Below are 20,000 nucleotides of genomic sequence, written 5' to 3' on the forward strand. Positions count from 1 at the left end.
CGAAAACCACCGCACCGTCGATGCTCGCGACAGTCATACCGTGAGAGTGTGCACCGTGCACGCGACCGAGTAAGGCCACTCAGAGACATCCATTTCCCAGGCATATGCCCCCTACGCACTTTTGGTGGTGCACCCCGCACGAACAATCCCGCCTCGACCAGCCTGAACAATTCCCCTCTCGAAGGAAGGCCTCGGCCTTAATCGTCCACGACAAACAGCTCGACGAGGCATGAAGCACCCACGGGAGCTGGAGCACGACGATGCAGAGTCTCGGTTCACAGGAGCCTGGGAAGAACATCCCGTACGGAACCCTTTACCCGAAAACATCCGAACCGCACATGCTCGCGACAGTCCTGCCGTTAGAGAATGCACCGTGCACGCGACCGAGTAAGGCCACTCAGAGACATCCATTTCCCAGGTATATGCCCCCTACGCACTTTTGGTGGCGCAACTCGCACGAACAGTCCCACCTCGACCCCGTATACAAGCTTTTTTGCCTCGAAGAGTTCGTCGGAGACGAAGAAGCAACCTTCAGTGCAACCGTAGCACTCTTTTGTGCAACCGCCCAAACAACGCCCCCTCTACCCTCTGTCGAAACACTCGGCATTGCTGCTCCCTAAGGTGAGCTTCTCCTCATAGGCAATTCCGCTCTTATCCGGTCACGTTTGTGTGCCCGAATTTCGCAAGGCAACCTCCATGGGACATGGAAAAGACTCGAGAAGAGAGCTCGCTCACGGGAGAGAGAAGCCAAGGAGACCACGAGAGTGCTGAGAGTGGGACAGCGCTGAATAGGCGGGAGAAGCCTGCGCGTATAAACGGAGATATATATCCAATTGCAACGAAGGAACGTGCCAAAGATCGAGAACAATGGCAGAAATGCTAGTAACGTGCACTTCGGGACCAACGCATCACCGGAAGACAACCGCCAAACATCGAAAGAGTTGCGATGCTCCGCAACCTACGTGCAAAGCGGTCGCACACCGGGTAAGGGAGTGAGAGCCCCAAACATAGCTGGGCGAGGCGCTCACTCCGCTCTTTAATATCTCGTTAATACCGCCAAGGAAATGGCACAAGCACACACACACAAGCATCCTCGGAAGAGGACAGTTCGAGTGACAGGTCAAATCCAAGAGTTCCGAAGACTACCTCCAGGAACAATCGGGAACAAGACCGATTACAAGTCGTCGAGTCTGTTACTGGGCGAACACGAGATGCGCACAGGAAATCGATCAGCCCTCACAATGGCCCAAGGCCAGAGATCGGACTGCTACGATTTACCCCAACAATCATCGTGCCACTCTTCGCAGAGAGGTGATAGACGCCAACGAGCCCGCGCATAGCAATCGAGGTGTAAAAAGGGCGTTGAAGGCAGGAAGCCTGGACGAAAGAGGCTACGAGGTCACCTCGAAGCGGTCTAAGAATCGGGCGCACTTGGGGCGACTACCAGTGCCAACCCCTTATCCCGCGGTGCGTCCGACACACAGAAATTTCCAAGGCGGCCAAGGAGCCTCCCCGCATAGCAATCGGGGTGTGAGGTTACGGATGCAGCATTGATAGCAATCGAGGTGGGAGGCGAAGGATGCAGAAGTGAGAGCCGAGGGATGTAGCAGAGATAGCAATCGGGGTGTGTGATGCAGAAGAGATAGCAATCGAGGTGTGCGGTGGGAAGGGCCCAGCAGCCAGAATGCATGAAGCGACGGATGAAGCAGTGATGACAACCGGGCTGTGAGGAGAGGAGGGATGCAGCCAAGAAAGCAATCAGGGCTCGAGGCAAGGGATGCATCAAGGATAGCAATCATGTTGTGAGGCGAGATTCCAAAGGCTAAACGTGAGAGGCTGCAGGGTCGACTCAGAGAGGTCTATGCATGTGAGAGGCTGAAAGCAAGGTCAACTCGGAGCGGTCTATGCATCGGGCGCGCTTGGGGCGACTACCAGTGCCAACCCCTTATCCCGCGACGCGTCCGACAAAGAGAACGTTCCAAGGCGGCAGAGGAGGTTACCAGCCGAAGGATGCAGTAGCAATAACAGGTATAGTTCCGCGGCGGCCGAGAAGACTCACCGCATAGGAATCGGGATGCGAGGCGAGGGATGCGGCGGGAAGGCCCCGACGGCTAAACGGAAGAGGCTGCAGGGCCGCCTCGGAATGGTCCAAGCATCGGACGCGATTGGGACGACTACCAGTGCCAACCCCTTATCCCGCGATGCGTCCGATACACAGATAGTTCCAAGGCGGCCGAGGAGCCTCACCGCATATCAATCGGGGTGCGAGGCGAGGGATGGGGCGGGAAGGCCCCAACGGCTAGACGGAAGAGGCTTCAGGGCCACCTCGGAATGCTCCAAGCATCGGACGCGCTTGGGGCGACTACCAGTGCCAACCCCTTATCCCGCGATGCGTCCGATACACAGATGGTTCCAAGGCGGCCGAGGAGCCTCACCGCATAGCAATCGGGGGTGCGAGGCGAGGGATGGGGCGGGAAGGCCCCAACGGCTAGACGGAAGAGGCTTCAGGGCCGCCTCGGAATGGTCCAAGCATCGGACGCGCTTGGGGCGACTACCAGTGACAACCCCTCATCCCGCGATGCGTCCGATACGAAGATGGTTCCAAGGCGGCCGAGGAGCCTCACCGCATAGCAATCGGGGTGCGAGGTGGGGGATGCGGCGAGATGGCCCCAACGGCTAGACGGAAGAGGCCACAGGGCCGCGTCGGAATAGTCCAAGCATCGGACGCGCTTGGGGCGACTACCAGTGACAACCCCTTATCCCGCGATGCGTCCGATACGAAGATAGTTCCAAGGCGGCCGAGGAGTCTCACCGCATAGCAATCCGGGTGCGAGGTGGGGGATGCGGCGAGATGGCCCCAACGGCTAGACGGAAGAGGCTGCAGGGCCGCCTCGGAATAGTCCAAGCATCGGACGCGCTTGGGGCGACTACCAGTGACAACCCCTTATCCCGCGATGCTTCCGATACGAAGACAGTTCCAAGGCGGCCGAGGAGCCTCACCGCATAGCAATGGGGGTGCGAGGTGAGGGATGCGGCGAGATGGCCCCAACGGCTAGACGGAAGAGGCCACAGGGCCGCCTCGGAATAGTCCAAGCATCGGACGCGCTTGGGGCGACTACCAGTGACAACCCCTTATCCCGCGATGCATCCGATACGAAGATAGTTCCCAGGCGGCCGAGGAGCCTCACCGCATAGCAATCGGGGTGCGAGGCGAGGGATGCGGCGAGATGGCCCCAAAGGGTAGACGGAAGAGGCTGCGGGGCCGCCTCGGAATAGTCCAAGCATCGAACGCGCTTGGGGCGACTACCACTGCCAACCCCTTATCCCGCGATGCGTCCGATACACAGATAGTTCCGAGGCGGCCGAGGAGCTGGGGGATGCGGCGAGATGGCCCCAACGGCTAGACGGAAGAGGCTGCAGGGCCGCCTCGGAATAGTCCAAGCATCGGACGCGCTTGGGGCGACTACCAGTGACAACCCCTTATCCCGCGATGCGTCCGATACACAGATAGTTCCGAGGCGGCCAAGGAGCCTCACCGCATAGCAATCGTGGTGCGAGGTGGGGGATGCAGCGAGATGGCCCCAACGGCTAGACGGAAGAGGCTGCAGGGCCGCCTCGGAATGGTCCAAGCATCGGACGCGCTTGGGGCGACTACCACTGCCAACCCCTTATCCCGCGATGCGTCCGATACACAGATAGTTCCAAGGCGGCCGAGGAGCCTCACCGAATAGCAATCGGGGTGCGAGGCGAGGGATGCGGCGAGAAAGCCCCAACGGCTAGAGGGAAGAGGCTTCAGGTCCGCCTCGGAATGGTCCAAGCATCGGACGCGCTTGGGGCGACTACCAGTGACAACCCCTTATCCCGCGACGCGTCCGATACACAGATAGTTCCAAGGCGGCCGAGGAGCCTCACCGCATAGCAATCGGGGTGCGAGGCGAGGGATGCGGCGAGAAGGACCCAACGGCTAGACGGAAGAGGCTTCAGGGCCGCCTCGGAATGGTCCAAGCATCGGACGCGCTTGGGGCGACTACCAGTGACAACCCCTTATCCCGCGACGCGTCCGATACACAGATAGTTCCAAGGCGGCCGAGGAGCCTCACCGCATAGCAATCGGGGTGCGAGGCGAGGGATGCGGCGAGAAGGACCCAACGGCTAGACGGAAGAGGCTTCAGGTCCGCCTCGGAATGGTCCAAGCATCGGACGCGCTTGGGGCGACTACCAGTGACAACCCCTTATCCCGCGACGCGTCCGATACACAGATAGTTCCAAGGCGGCCGAGGAGCCTCACCGCATAGCAATCGGGGTGCGAGGCGAGGGATGCGGCGAGAAGGACCCAACGGCTAGACGGAAGAGGCTTCAGGGCCGCCTCGGAATGGTCCAAGCATCGGACGCGCTTGGGGCGACTACCAGTGACAACCCCTTATCCCGCGATGCGTCCGATACACAGATAGTTCCAAGGCGGCCGAGGAGCCTCACCGCATAGCAATCGGGGTGCGAGGCGAGGGATGCGGCGAGAAGGACCCAACGGCTAGACGGAAGAGGCTTCAGGGCCGCCTCGGAATGGTCCAAGCATCGGACGCGCTTGGGGCGACTACCAGTGACAACCCCTTATCCCGCGACGCGTCCGATACACAGATAGTTCCAAGGCGGCCGAGGAGCCTCACCGCATAGCAATCGGGGTGCGAGGCGAGGGATGCGGCAAGAAGGACCCAACGGCTAGACGGAAGAGGCTTCAGGGCCGCCTCGGAATGGTCCAAGCATCGGACGCGCTTGGGGCGACTACCAGTGACAACCCCTTATCCCGCGACGCGTCCGATACACAGATAGTTCCAAGGCGGCCGAGGAGCCTCACCGCATAGCAATCGGGGTGCGAGGCGAGGGATGCGGCGAGAAGGACCCAACGGCTAGACGGAAGAGGCTTCAGGTCCGCCTCGGAATGGTCCAAGCATCGGACGCGCTTGGGGCGACTACCAGTGACAACCCCTTATCCCGCGACGCGTCCGATACACAGATAGTTCCAAGGCGGCCGAGGAGCCTCACCGCATAGCAATCGGGGTGCGAGGCGAGGGATGCGGCGAGAAGGACCCAACGGCTAGACGGAAGAGGCTTCAGGGCCGCCTCGGAATGGTCCAAGCATCGGACGCGCTTGGGGCGACTACCAGTGACAACCCCTTATCCCGCGACGCGTCCGATACACAGATAGTTCCAAGGCGGCCGAGGAGCCTCACCGCATAGCAATCGGGGTGCGAGGCGAGGGATGCGGCGAGAAGGACCCAACGGCTAGACGGAAGAGGCTTCAGGGCCGCCTCGGAATGGTCCAAGCATCGGACGCGCTTGGGGCGACTACCAGTGACAACCCCTTATCCCGCGATGCGTCCGATACACAGATAGTTCCAAGGCGGCCGAGGAGCCTCACCGCATAGCAATCGGGGTGCGAGGCGAGGGATGCGGCGAGAAGGACCCAACGGCTAGACGGAAGAGGCTTCAGGGCCGCCTCGGAATGGTCCAAGCATCGGACGCGCTTGGGGCGACTACCAGTGACAACCCCTTATCCCGCGACGCGTCCGATACACAGATAGTTCCAAGGCGGCCGAGGAGCCTCACCGCATAGCAATCGGGGTGCGAGGCGAGGGATGCGGCGAGAAGGACCCAACGGCTAGACGGAAGAGGCTTCAGGGCCGCCTCGGAATGGTCCAAGCATCGGACGCGCTTGGGGCGACTACCAGTGACAACCCCTTATCCCGCGACGCGTCCGATACATAGATAGTTCCAAGGCGGCCGAGGAGCCTCACCGCATAGCAATCGGGGTGCGAGGCGAGGGATGCGGCGAGAAGGACCCAACGGCTAGACGGAAGAGGCTTCAGGGCCGCCTCGGAATGGTCCAAGCATCGGACGCGCTTGGGGCGACTACCAGTGACAACCCCTTATCCCGCGACGCGTCCGATACACAGATAGTTCCAAGGCGGCCGAGGAGCCTCACCGCATAGCAATCGGGGTGCGAGGCGAGGGATGCGGCGAGAAGGACCCAACGGCTAGACGGAAGAGGCTTCAGGGCCGCCTGGGAATGGTCCATGCATCGCACGCGCTTGGGGCGACTACCAGTGACAACCCCTTATCCCGCGACGCGTCCGATACACAGATAGTTCCAAGGCGGCCGAGGAGCCTCACCGCATAGCAATCGGGGTGCGAGGCGAGGGATGCGGCGAGAAGGACCCAACGGCTAGACGGAAGAGGCTTCAGGGCCGCCTCGGAATGGTCCAAGCATCGGACGCGCTTGGGGCGACTACCAGTGACAACCCCTTATCCCGCGACGCGTCCGATACACAGATAGTTCCAAGGCGGCCGAGGAGCCTCACCGCATAGCAATCGGGGTGCGAGTCGAGGGATGCGGCGAGAAGGACCCAACGGCTAGACGGAAGAGGCTTCAGGGCCGCCTCGGAATGGTCCAAGCATCGGACGCGCTTGGGGCGACTACCAGTGACAACCCCTTATCCCGCGATGCGTCTGATACACAGATAGTTCCAAGGCGGCCGAGGAGCCTCACCGCATAGCAATCGGGGTGCGAGGCAAGGGATGCGGCGAGAAGGACCCAACGGCTAGACGGAAGAGGCTTCAGGGCCGCCTCGGAATGGTCCAAGCATCGGACGCGCTTGGGGCGACTACCGTTGCCAACCCCTTATCCCGCGATGCGTCTGATACACAGATAGTTCCGAGGCGGCCGAGGAGCCTCACCGCATAGCAATCGGGTTGCGAGGCAGATTATTGGGAAGGGAACCCCCTGGGATGCGGCTCAAGCAGTGCCCAAAGGGACTGGAATGCGGAATCACATCGAGAGACCCAAATGCTATACGAGGGCTCAAATCGAATTATCGATTTGGCCACGACATGGACGCATCGGAACGACTACCTTTGCCGAACCACTCGCAATTGCATCCATACCGAAACCAATAGACATTTCCGTTAGAGCCCTCGCATAGCATTCGGGAATCTCGCATGCCCCTCTAAATCGACCAATGCTGGCGCTCAACGAAAATCCGAGCGCTACCACCGTTCGAGCGCCAGCATTGGTCGAGTTAGAGGGGCACGGGGGAGAATGCTCCAGTCAACACCTCCCCTATATAAGTTATTTGTCCGATTCTCGCACAACCGTAGTCTGCCTCGTCGAATCAAACAACGGTCCCAGATTCCGACTTCCGTTCCGTAGAGACCCAAAAGCTAGATGGAGGCTCGCAAGAAAGAGAGTCGGCGCATAGCAATCGGGTTTCTCGAACGTTTAGGGACCGAGCTCACTTGCGGATAGGGCAAAATCCGCCAAGCAACCCAAAAGCTAGACGGGGGCTCGAATCGAATCGCCTAGGCGGCCACAACAACGACGTGTTGGATCGACTACCAGTGCCAAACCATTCAGCAAGACTAGTCTGTGTCGAGGCCGGATAGAGATTCTCAGAGAGCGCCCGTATAGCATTTAGGAGACCTGCCGCGTCCCTCACACTCGACAAATGGTGGTGCACGTTTATAAATCCGAGCGATCCCAACCCTTTCAAGCACCAACATCGGTCGAGATAGAGGGGCACGGAGGGGGCTGCGTGAGACAACACAGTCCCCTATATAAGTTATTTGTCCGATTCTCACACATCCGAAGAATGGTCATCAAATCGGACAACAGCCCAAACTTCCGACTTCCGTCCCAGAAAGCCCAAGAGCTATCTAAAACGTTCATGGCCGGAACTCGATCGCGGCTATACCAGTCCGCCAAGCAACCCAAAAGCTAGACTGGAGCTCTAGTCGAATCACCTCTGTGGCCATTGCAAGGACGTGTTGGAGCGACTACCATTGCCGAACCATTCCGCAGGTCGAGTCCATACCAAGGCCGCATAGAGATTCACGATGAGCTCCTGCATAGCAATCAGGAGACTTGCCGTGTCCATCACAATCGATAAATCCTGGTGCAAGATTTTTGCATCCGAGCGCTCCAACCAGTCGAGCACCAGCATCAATCGACATAAACGGGCACGGGGGGAGGATGCTCGAGAACACTACCTCCCCTATATAAGTTATTTGTCCGATTCTCAAGCAGCCGAAGTCTGGTCATCGAATCGGGTCAAAGACCACAACTTCCGACTTTACCCACAATGCAAGTCATCGAATCGAACATCGGCCCCCGAGTCGGACTCCATGCGTATGTCAGGTCATCGGACCCAAATTCCGCCTTCCTGCGCATGGCGGGCCATCAATATCAACTCGGTCATCGGACCCAAACTCCGCCTTTCTGCGCATGGCACGCCTTCAAATCGGTCATCGGACCCAAATTCCGCCTTCCTGTGCATGGCGGGCCATCAACATCAACTCGGTCATCGGACCCAAATTCCGCCTTTCTGCGCATGGCACGCCATCAACTCGGTCATCGGACCCAAATTCCGCCTTCCTGCGCATGGCAGGTCATCGGACACAAATTCAGACCTCGCCAATATGCCTACGTATCGAATCGGTCATCGGACCCAACTTCCGACTTCATCCATACTGTAGGGTCTTTGAGGTTGGCGCGGTGCGCTCAACCCGGGGAGTCGACCCATCGAAGCATACACCTCCCCTATATAAGCTATTTGTCCGATTCCCACACCTGTGTAGTTTGCACCTCTGACCAGGACATCGACCCCAACTTCCGAACTCGACTGCAACGACGGCACCAGCGCCTTGGTGCGCACCTTGCGACGCACAGTCCCAACATTCGCCTTCCTGCACATGGCAGGTCATCGGACCCAAATTCCGACCTCGCGAGTATGCCTACATATCGAATCGGTCATCGGACACAACTTCCGACTTCATCCATACCGTAGGGTCTTTGAGGTTGGCGCGGTGCGCTCAACCCGGGGAGTCGACCCAACGAAGCATACACCTCCCCTATATAAGCTATTTGTCCGATTCCCACACCTGTGTAGTTTGCACCTCCGATCAGGACATCGACCCCAACTTCCGAACTCGCCTGCAACGACCGAACCAGCGCCTTGGTGCGCACCTTGCAACGCACAGTGCCAACATTCGCCTTCCTGCACATGGCAGGTCATCGGACCCAAATTCCGACCTCGCGAGTATGCCTACATATCGAATCGGTCATCGGACCCAACTTCCGACTTCATCCATACCGTAGGGTCTTTGAGGTTGGCGCGGTGCGCTCAACCCGGGGAGTCGACCCAACGAAGCATACACCTCCCCTATATAAGCTATTTGTCCGATTCCCACACCTGTGTAGCTTGCACCTCCGATCAGGACATCGACCCCAACTTCCGAACTCGACTAAAAAGACCGCACCAGCACCTTGGTGTGCACCTTGCAACGCACAGTGCCAACATTCGCCTTCCTGCACATGGCAGGTCATCGGACCCAAATTCCGACCTCATGAGCATACCTACTAATCGAATCGGTCATCGGACCCAACTTCCGACTTCATCCATACCGTAGGGTCTTTGAGGTTGGCGCGGTGCGCTCAACCTGGGGAGTCGACCCATCGAAGCATACACCTCCCCTATATAAGCTATTTGTCCGATTCCGACACCTGTGTAGTTTGCACCTCTGCTCAGGACATCGACCCCAACTTCCGAACTCGCCTGCAACGACCGAACCAGCGCCTTGGTGCGCACCAAAAGTGCGCACTTTTGGAGGGCACTTTTGTGCGCTCCAAAGGTGCGCACTTTTGGAGGGCACTTTTGTGCGCTCCAAAGGTGCGCACTTTTGGAGGGCACTTTTTGGAGGGCACTTTTGTGCGCTCCAAAGGTGCGCACTTTTGGAGGGCACTTTTCTGCGCTCCAAAGGTGCGCACTTTTGGAGGGCACTTTTTGGAGGGCACTTTTCTGCGCTCCAAAGGTGCGCACTTTTGGAGGGCACTTTTTGGAGGGCACTTTTCTGCGCTCCAAAGGTGCGCACTTTTGGAGGGCACTTTTTGGAGGGCACTTTTCTGCGCTCCAAAGGTGCGCACTTTTGGAGGGCACTTTTGTGCACTCCAAAGGTGCACACTTTTGGAGGGCACTTTTTGGAGGGCACTTTTCTGCACTCCAAAGGTGCGCACTTTTGGAGGGCACTTTTTGGAGGGCACTTTTGTGCGCTCCAAAGGTGCGCACTTTTGGAGGGCACTTTTTGGAGGGCACTTTTGTGCGCTCCAAAGGTGCGCACTTTTGGAGGGCACTTTTGTGCACTCCAAAGGTGCGCACTTTTGGAGGGCACTTTTCCTGCGCTCCAAAGGTGCACACCTAGGTGAGCACCTTCGACCACACCTTGTAGCACACCAAACTCTGACTTTCGACTTCATCCGCAATGCAGGGTCTTTGAGGTTGGCGCAATGCGCACAACCAGGGGAGTCGACCCATCAAACCCAACACCTCCCCTATATAAGCTATTTGTCTGATTCTCATACATGCGTAGCCTGCAGGAGCAATTAGGACATCGACCCCAACTTTCGGCTTCTAAACGAAAACAAGGTCTTTGAGGTTGGTGTAATGCGAACAACTAGGGGAGTCAACCCATCAAACCCAACACCTCCCCTATATAAGCTATTTGTCTGATTCTCATACATGTGTAGTCTACAGGAGCAATTAGGACATCGACCCCAACTTTTGACTTCTTAACGAAAACAAGGTCTTTGAGGTTGACGTAATGCGCACAACCAGGGGAGTCGACCCATCAAACCCAACACCTCCCCTATATAAGCTATTTGTCCGATTCTCATACATGTGTAGCCTACAGGAGCCATTAGGACATTGACCCCAACTTTTGACTTCTTAACGAAAACAAGGTCTTTGAGGTTGGCGTAATGCGCACAACCAAGGGAGTTGACCCATCAAACCCAACACCTCCCCTATATAAGCTATTTGTCTGATTCTCATACATGTGTAGCCTGCAACAACGATTAGGACATCCACCCCAACTTCTGAATTCGTCTGCGTTGACCGCACCAAAGGTGCACGCCTTGGTGCTCACCAAAATCCGACTTCCGACTTCTTCTGCTATGCGGGGTCTTTGAGGTTGGCGCAGTGCGCACAACCAGGGGAGTCAACCCACCGAATGCAACACCTCCCCTATATAAGCTATTTGTCTGATTCTCATACATGCGTAGACTGCAGCAATGATTAGGACATCCACCCCAACTTTTGACTTCTTAAACAAGACAGGGTCTTTGAAGTTGGTGCAGTGCACACAACCAGGGGAGTCGACCCATCAAACGCAACACCTCCCCTATATAAAGCTATTTGTCCGATTCTCATACGTGTAGTCTGCAGCAGCGATTAGGACATCGACCCCAACTTCCGAATTCGTTTGCATTGACCGCACCAAAGGTGCACGCCTTGGTGTGCACCTTGGAGTGCACTTTGGTGCTCACCTCGGTGCACACTTTGGTGTGCACCTCGGTGTGCACCAAAGGTGCGCACCTTGGAGCGCACCAAAGGTGTACACTTTGGAGCGCACCACATAGGGTCTTTGAGAGGTTGGCGCAGTGCGCACACCAAGGTGGGTGTTGAGGTGCGTGCCGAGGTGGGTGGGTGCTAGGGTGCGCTCCATGGTGGGTGCCAGGGTGGGTGCGTGCTAGGGTGGATTCCAAAGAGGGTCATAGGGTGGGTGCCAAGGTGGGTTGGTGATATAGTGGGTTCAAAGGTGGGTACTAGGGTGGGTTCCAAGGTGGGTCACAAGTTGGGTGCCAGGATGCGTGGGTGTTAGGTTGGGTGCCAAGGTGGGCTCCTGCGTGGGTGGGTGCTAGGGTGGGTTTCAAGGTGGACGCGAGGGCGGGTGCCAAGGTGGGTAACAAGTTGGGTGTTAGGATGGGTGAGTGCTAGAGTGGGTGCCAAGGTGGGTGGGTGCTAAGGTGGATGCCAAGGTGGTTCACAGGGTGGGTGGGTTCTAGGGTGAGTTCCAAGGTGGGTCACAGGTTTAGTGCTAGGGTGCGTGTCAAGGCGGGTGTCGAGGTGCCTGGGTGCTAGGGTGTGGATGCCAATGTGGGTCATAGGGTGGGTACTAGGGTGGGCTGCAATGTGGGTGCCAAGGTGGGTAACATGCTCGGTTGGTTCTAAATTGGGTGTCAGGGTGGGTGTGCACCCACCTTGCCCGAGGTGGGTGCCAAGGTGCCAGTGTGGGTGGGTGCTAAGGTGGATGCCAAGGTGGGTGAGAAGGTGGGTGATAGGTTGAGTGGTAGGATGGGTGGGTGCCAAGATGGGTCACAGGGTGGGTGCAAGGGTGGGTAGGTGCTAGGGTTGGTGTCAGGGTGGGTGGGTGCTAGGTTGGGTTCCAAGGTGGGTGCGAGGGTGAGTGTCAAGGTGGGTCACAGGTTAGGTGCTAGGATGGGTGAGTGCTAGGGTGCAAAGGTGCCAGGGTGGGTGCTAGGATGGGTCGATGCTAGGGTGAGTGGCAAGGTGGGTCCACAAGTGTCAAGGTGGGTGCCGAGGTGGGTGCCAACTTGGGTTCCAAGGTGGGTGCCAAGTGGGCGACTGCTATGGTGGATGCCAAGGTGGGTCACGGGGTGGGTGCCAAGTTGCTAGGTTGTGTTCCAAGGTGGGTGCCAACGTGGCTGCTAGGGTGCGTGGGTTAAAGGGTGTGTCACAACGTGGGTGCCAGGATGGGTGCGCACCCACACTGGCCAAGACGGGTGCAAGGTTGGGTTCCAAGCCCGGTCACAGGCTGGGTGCTAGGATGGGTGGGTGCCAAGGTGGGCACCAGGGTGGGTGCACCCACCCTGGCCAAGGTGGGTCACGGGGTGGGTCCTAGGGTGGGTAACAGGGTGGGTACTAAGGTGCGTGCCAAGGTGGGTCATGGGGTGGGTGCCAAGGTGGGCACCAGGGTGGGTGTGCACCAACCCTAGCCAGGGTAGGTCACGGGGTGGTTGTCGGGGTGGGCGTCAAGGAGCCAAGGTGGGTGGCAAGTAGCCAAGTTGCGTGCCAAGGTGGGTGTCGGGGTGGGTGCCAAGGATCCAAGGTGGGTGCCAAGGAACCAAGGTGGGTGTCTGGGTGGGTGCCGAGGTGGGAGCCAGGGTGGGTCCCAAGGTGAGTGCAAAGGTGGGTGCCAGGGTCAAGGTGAGTGCCAATGTGGGTTCCAAGGTGCCAGGGTCAGGGTGAGTGCCAATGTGGGTTCAAAGGTGCTAAGTTGGGTGCGAGGTTGGGTGCGAGGGTGGGTGGGTGCCAAGGTGTGCTAGGTGGAAGCCCGGGTGGGTCGGCATCCCATGGGTGTCGAGTTGGGTGCCTGATGGGTGCTTCTTGTCAAGTTTTAGTCGTCGGGACTCATTTCGAGCCTTAGAGGTCGTTTCTTGTCCGGTTGCCCTGTCTTCGACCTGGGAACCCAATTTTGGTCCTCGGGTCCCATTTTTTTTTGTCTCGCATCCCACTTTTGGCCTGTGGCCTTTTCGGGGTCGATTCTCGTTTTGGGCATCAGAGCATGTTTCTTCTCCTAAAACCCAATATTTGTTTATTAAGTCTCGGAACACATTTTTGTTCTCGTGGACCCATCATGGGTCTTGGAATGCATTTGTGGTCCTTGGGTCCCATTTTGCATCCCGAAACTTGTGTTTTGGTGCTTGATCCCTATTTTGGGTGCCCACCTTGCACCAAGTGCGCACCCGGGGCAAACCGAGCGCCTTGGTGCACCGGGGCAAGATCGAGCGTGCACCCGAGGCGCCCCGAACATGCACCAAGGTGCACTCGGCCCACATGTGAGCGCAGGTCGTTGCGCCCGAGGTGGTGTGTGGGCACCGCGTTGCAGACGGGACACTGCACGCACACGACGCCCCGTCCAGGTGCACGCACGTAGGCCGGGCCGGGTGCACACCCGACGCCCTAGCAAGGTGCGCGCACCCGGGCAGGGCTCACACTTGGCGAACGGGGCGCACTTCGCGAGGGAGGGTGTGCACCTCGACGGGGGTGGGTGGCCGGGGTGGATTCGCACGTGGGTCGCGGTTTGCTAAGTACACACTGCGACAAGCTCATAACGGGTGCGATCATACCAGCGTTAGTGCACCGGATCCCATCAGAACTCCGCAATTAAGCGCGCTTGGGCCGGAGTAGTACTGGGATGGGTGACCTCCCGGGAAGTCCCGGTGTTGCACCCTTTCTTAGTTTTTCGCCGGGCGTCGCAATGCTATTTGAATAAACCTTTTGCCCGTTTGCGTTCTCGTCGGGGCCGGGCCGGGCCGGGGTGCGCTGCCCGCACTACCGCGCGCGCGGGGGCGACACCGAGCGCGCACCCGAGGCGCCCCGAGCACACAGGCCACGGTGCAACCCGGGCGTTGTGCGCGCACCCCGGTGCGCCCGAGGTGCTGCGCGCGCACCCAGGTGAAATCGGTGTGCACCTCGGCCAGTGCGCGCTCGGTCGAGTCGCGCACGTTGGCCAAGGTGCACGGTGATGTTTCTTACTCTAAGGTTCCGCACCAGACGCCCGGGACAGGTGAGCGAAGCTGGGCGGGGCCGGGTGCGCGGCCGGGGCAGGTGCACGCAGCTGGAGAGAGCTTTGGAGCACACCAGAGGTGCGCACCTTGGAGCACACTTCGGAGCGCACCAATGATGCGCTCCATTCAAAAGTTTCCTGAAAAGGCAAAAAAAGTTGAGATTATAGAATTTCCCACTTGAGAGATTGTAAAAAAAAAAAATTTAAAATGAAGGAAACGCGGGTGCCAAGGTGTGCGCGCCCGGGTGCGCAGCCCAGCCAAGGTGTGCGCACCAAGGCGCCCACCCTGGCGAAGGTGCACGCAAGGTGCGCACCCGAGGCAAACCGGACAATTAACCCAACTTTCGACTTCGCGCGCACCTGCGCACCTTGGAGCGCACTTCGGAGCGCTCCTTGTTGCGCACCAATCTTGGGCACCTCGGAGTGCACCATGGCGCCCACCAAGGTGCGCACCCGGGGCAAACCGAGCTCCGACTTCGTGCGCACCTTGGAGCGCACGAAAGGTGCGCACCATGGCGCCCACCAAGGTGCGCAGCCCAGCCAAGGCGTGCGCATCAAGGTGCGCACCCTGGCGAAGGTGCGCACCCGGGGCAAACCGAGCTCCGACTTCGTGCGCACCTTGGAGCGCACAAAGGGTGCGCAACCCAGCCAAGGTGTGCGCACCCCGGGCAAACCGAGCTCCGAATCGTGCGCACCTTGGAGCACACTTCGGAGCCCTCCTTGGTGCGCACCGATGTTGCGCACCTCGGAGCGCACCCGGGGAAAACAATGCAATTAACCCGACTTTCGACTTCGTGGGCACCTCGGAGCGCTCTCGGGTTCGCACCTCGGAGCACACCGAGGTGCGCACCTTTGATGCGCTGCCTTCACCAATTTCCAGAAAAGGCAAGAAAACATTGAGAAGGTGTGCGCACCGAGGTGCCCACCCTGGCGAAGGTGCACGCGAGGTGCGCACCCGGGGCAAACCGGGCTCCGACTTCGTGCACGCCATGCTGCGCACCTTGGAGGGCCATGGTGCGCACCTTGGAGCACACTTCGGAGCGCTCAATGGTGCCCAACCCAGCCAAGGTGCCCACCGCGGCGAAGGTGCACGCGAGGTGCGCACCCGGGGCAAACCGGGCTCCGACTTCGTGCACGCCGCACCTTGGAGCACACTTCGGAGCGCTCCTTGGTGCGCACCAGGGCGCGCAACCCAGCCGAGGTGCCCACCCCGGCGAAGGTGCACGCGGGGTGCGCACCCGAGGCAAACCGGGCTCCGACTTCGTGCACGCCATGGTGCCCACCGCGGCGAAGGTGCACGCGAGGTGCGCACCCGGGGCAAACCGGGCTCCGACTTCGTGCACGCCGCACCTTGGAGCACACTTCGGAGCGCTCCTTGGTGCGCACCAGGGCGCGCAACCCAGCCGAGGTGCCCACCCCGGCGAAGGTGCACGCGAGGTGCGCACCCGGGGCAAACCGGGCTCCGACTTCGTGCACGCCATGGTGCCCACCGCGGCGAAGGTGCACGCGAGGTGCGCACCCGGGGCAAACCGGGCTCCGACTTCGTGCACGCCGCACCTTGGAGCACACTTCGGAGCGCTCCTTGGTGCGCACCATGGTGCCCACCAGGGCGCGCAACCCCGCCGAAGGTGCACGCGAGGTGCGCACCCGGGGCAAACCGGGCTCCGACTTCGTGCACGCCGCACCTTGGAGCACACTTCGGAGCGCTCCTTGGTGCGCACCAGGGCGCGCAACCCCGCCGAAGGTGCACGCGAGGTGCGCACCCGGGGCAAACCGGGCTCCGACTTCGTGCACGCCATGGTGCGCACCAGGGTGCCCACCGCGGCGAAGGTGCGCACCCGGGGCAAACCGGGCTCCGACTTCGTGCACGCCGCACCTTGGAGCACACTTCGGAGCGCTCCTTGGTGCGCACCAGGGCGCGCAACCCAGCCGAGGTGCCCACCCCGGCGAAGGTGCACGCGAGGTGCGCACCCGGGGCAAACCGGGCTCCGACTTCGTGCACGCCATGGTGCCCACCGCGGCGAAGGTGCGCACCCGGGGCAAACCGGGCTAGGACTTCGTGCACGCCGCACCTTGGAGCACACTTCGGAGCGCTCCTTGGTGCGCACCATGGTGCCCACCAGGCCGCGCAACCCAGCCAAGGTGTGCGCACCAAGGTGCACGCGAGGTGCGCACCCGGGGCAAACCGGGGTCCGGCTTCGTGCACGCCGCACCTTGGAGCACACATCGGGGCGCTCCCGGGTTCGCACCGGCGTTGCGCACCGTGGTGGGCACCTCAGAGCGCACCGTGGTGGGCACCTCGGAGCACACCAAGGTGGGCAGCGAGGTGCGCACCTTTGATGCGATGCCTTCACTAATTTCCATAAAAGGCAAAAGAAAACGAGATTTTAAAATTTCCGTTTTGAAAGATAGTGAGAAAAAGGGAATGCTGGTGCCATCTTGAGCCCGCCCTGGTGCGCAGCCCAGCCAAGGTGTGCGCACCAAGGTGCCCACCCTGGCGAAGGTGCGCGCCCGGGCAATTAACCCAACTTCCAACTTCGCGCGCGCCAGGGTGGGAGCGCACCCAACAACCGGGCCTGGGAAGAGCCAATGCGAGAAACCCCACCAAACGCTCTGACAAAAAAAGAGGGGGCGCTCCAGTAACCCCGCTTCGGAGCGCACCCTGGGCAAACCCAGCCAGGGTGCCCACCCCGGCCAAGGTGCAGGCGAGGTGCGCACCCGGGGCAAACCGGGCTCCGACAACGTGCACGCCGCACCTTGGAGCACACTTCGTAGCGCTCCCGGGTGCGCACCTCAGAGCACACCAAGGTGGGCAGCGAGGTGCGCACCTTTGATGCGCTGCCTTCACTAATTTCCAGAAAAGGCAAAAAAAAGAGGAGATTTTAAAATTTCCGTTTTGAAAGATAGTGAAAAAAACGGAACGCGGGTGCCATCTTGAGCCCGCCCGGGTGCACAGCCCAGGTAAGGTGCCCACCCTGGCAAAGGTGCGCACCCGGGCAATTAACCCTACTTCCGACTTCGTGCGCGCCAGGGTGGCAACCGGGCCTGGGAAGAGCCAATGCGAGAAACCCCACCAAACGCTCCGACAAAAAAAGAGGCGGCGCTCCAATAACCCCGCTTCGGAGCGCAGCCGGGGCAAACCCAGCCAAGGTGCCCACCCCGACGAAGGTGCACGCGAGGTGCGCACCCGGGGCAAACCGGGCTCCGACAACGTGCACGCAGCACCTTGGAGCACACTTCGAAGCACTCCCGGGTGCCCACCGGCGTTGCGCACCGTGGTGGGCAGCGAGGTGCGCACCTTTGATGCGCTGCCTTCACTAATTTCCAGAAAAGGCAAAAAAAAATGAGATTTTAAAATTTCCGTTTTGAAAGATAGTGAAAAAAACGGAACGCGGGTGCCATCTTGAGCCCGCCCTGGTGCGCAGCCCAGGCAAGGCATGCGCACCAAGGTGCCCACCCGCGGTGCACACCCGGGGCAAACCGGGCTCCGACTTCGTGCAGGCCGCACCTTGGAGCACACTTCGGAGCGCTCCTTGGTGCGCACCATGGTGCCCACCAGGGCGCACCCGGGGCAAACCGGGCTCCGACTTCGTGCACGCCGCACCTTGGAGCACACATCGGAGCGCTCCCAGGTTCGCACCAGCGTTGCGCACCTTTGATGCGCTGCCTTCACTAATTTCCAGAAAAGGCAAAAAAAAACGATATTTTAAAATTTCCGTTCTGAAAGATAGTGAAAAAAACGGAACGCGGGTGCCATCTTGAGCCCTTCCTGGTGCGCAGCCCAGGCAAGTTGTGCGCACCAAGGTGCCCACCCTGGCGGAGGTGCGCGCCCGGGGCAAACCGGGCTCCGACTTCGTGCACTGCATGGTGCCCACCAAGGCGCGCAACCCAGCCAAGGTGCCCACCGCAGCGAAGGTGCACGCGAGGTGCGCACCCGAGGTGCACACCCGGGGCAAACCGAGCTCCGACTTCGTGCACGCCGCACCTTGGAGCACACTTCAGAGCGCTCCTTGGTGCGCACCAGGGCGCGCAACCCAGCCAAGGTGCTCACCCCGGCGAAGGTGCACGCGAGGTGCGCACCCGGGGCAAGCCGGGCTCGGACTTCGTGCACGCCGCACCTTGGAGCACACATCGGAGCGCTCCCGGGTTCGCACCAGCATTGCGCACCTTTGATGCGCTGCCTTCACTAATTTCCATAAAAGGCAAAAAAAAAAAAAAAACGAGATTTTAAAATTTCCGTTTTGAAAGATAGTGAAAAAAACGGAACGCGGGTGCCATCTTGAGCCCGCCCTGGTGTGCAGCCCAGGCAAGTTGTGCGCACCAAGGCACCCACCCTGGCCAAGGTGGGTCACGGGGTGGGTCCTAGGGTGGGTAACGGGGTGGGTACTAAGGTGCGTGCCAAGGTGGGTCATGGGGTGGGTGCCAAGGTGGGCACCAGGGTGGGTGTGCACCAACCCTAGCCAGGGTAGGTCACGGGGTGGTTGTCGGGGTGGGCGTCAAGGAGCCAAGGTGGGTGGCAAGTAGCCAAGTTGCGTGCCAAGGTGGGTGTCGGGGTGGGTGCCAAGGATCCAAGGTGGGTGCCAAGGAACCAAGGTGGGTGTCTGGGTGGGTGCCGAGGTGGGAGCCAGGGTGGGTCCCAAGGTGAGTGCAAAGGTGGGTGCCAGGGTCAAGGTGAGTGCCAATGTGGGTTCCAAGGTGCCAGGGTCAGGGTGAGTGCCAATGTGGGTTCAAAGGTGCTAAGTTGGGTGCGAGGTTGGGTGCGAGGGTGGGTGGGTGCCAAGGTGTGCTAGGTGGAAGCCCGGGTGGGTCGGCATCCCATGGGTGTCGAGTTGGGTGCCTGATGGGTGCTTCTTGTCAAGTTTTAGTCGTCGGGACTCATTTCGAGCCTTAGAGGTCGTTTCTTGTCCGGTTGCCCTGTCTTCGACCTGGGAACCCAATTTTGGTCCTCGGGTCCCATTTTTTTTTGTCTCGCATCCCACTTTTGGCCTGTGGCCTTTTCGGGGTCGATTCTCGTTTTGGGCATCAGAGCATGTTTCTTCTCCTAAAACCCAATATTTGTTTATTAAGTCTCGGAACACATTTTTGTTCTCGTGGACCCATCATGGGTCTTGGAACGCATTTGTGGTCCTTGGGTCCCATTTTGCATCCCGAAACTTGTGTTTTGGTGCTTGATCCCTATTTTGGGTGCCCACCTTGCACCAAGTGCGCACCCGGGGCAAACCGAGCGCCTTGGTGCACCGGGGCAAGATCGAGCGTGCACCCGAGGCGCCCCGAACATGCACCAAGGTGCACTCGGCCCACATGTGAGCGCAGGTCGTTGCGCCCGAGGTGGTGTGTGGGCACCGCGTTGCAGACGGGACACTGCACGCACACGACGCCCCGTCCAGGTGCACGCACGTAGGCCGGGCCGGGTGCACACCCGACGCCCTAGCAAGGTGCGCGCACCCGGGCAGGGCTCACACTTGGCGAACGGGGCGCACTTCGCGAGGGAGGGTGTGCACCTCGACGGGGGTGGGTGGCCGGGGTGGATTCGCACGTGGGTCGCGGTTTGCTAAGTACACACTGCGACAAGCTCATAACGGGTG

At 59.9% G+C, this 20,000-nt stretch overlaps 2 non-coding genes across 2 annotated transcripts in view; both read left to right on the forward strand.

Moving 5' to 3' along the window:
* Positions 1-13,961: 13,961 nt before the first annotated feature.
* Positions 13,962-14,080, forward strand: LOC131866677 (5S ribosomal RNA). Its single transcript, XR_009365277.1, has one exon. It is a non-coding gene; the product is annotated as a 5S ribosomal RNA (ribosomal RNA).
* A 5,915-nt stretch (positions 14,081-19,995) lies between these two features.
* Positions 19,996-20,000, forward strand: part of LOC131866657 (5S ribosomal RNA) — a 119-nt gene continuing 114 nt past the window's right edge. Inside the window, exon 1 of the ribosomal RNA XR_009365258.1 lies at positions 19,996-20,000. This exon is cut by the window's right edge and continues 114 nt beyond it. This is a non-coding gene — a ribosomal RNA (5S ribosomal RNA).

This window comes from Cryptomeria japonica, unplaced genomic scaffold, assembly GCF_030272615.1.
Source record: "Cryptomeria japonica unplaced genomic scaffold, Sugi_1.0 HiC_scaffold_152, whole genome shotgun sequence".
Taxonomy (NCBI): domain Eukaryota; kingdom Viridiplantae; phylum Streptophyta; class Pinopsida; order Cupressales; family Cupressaceae; genus Cryptomeria; species Cryptomeria japonica.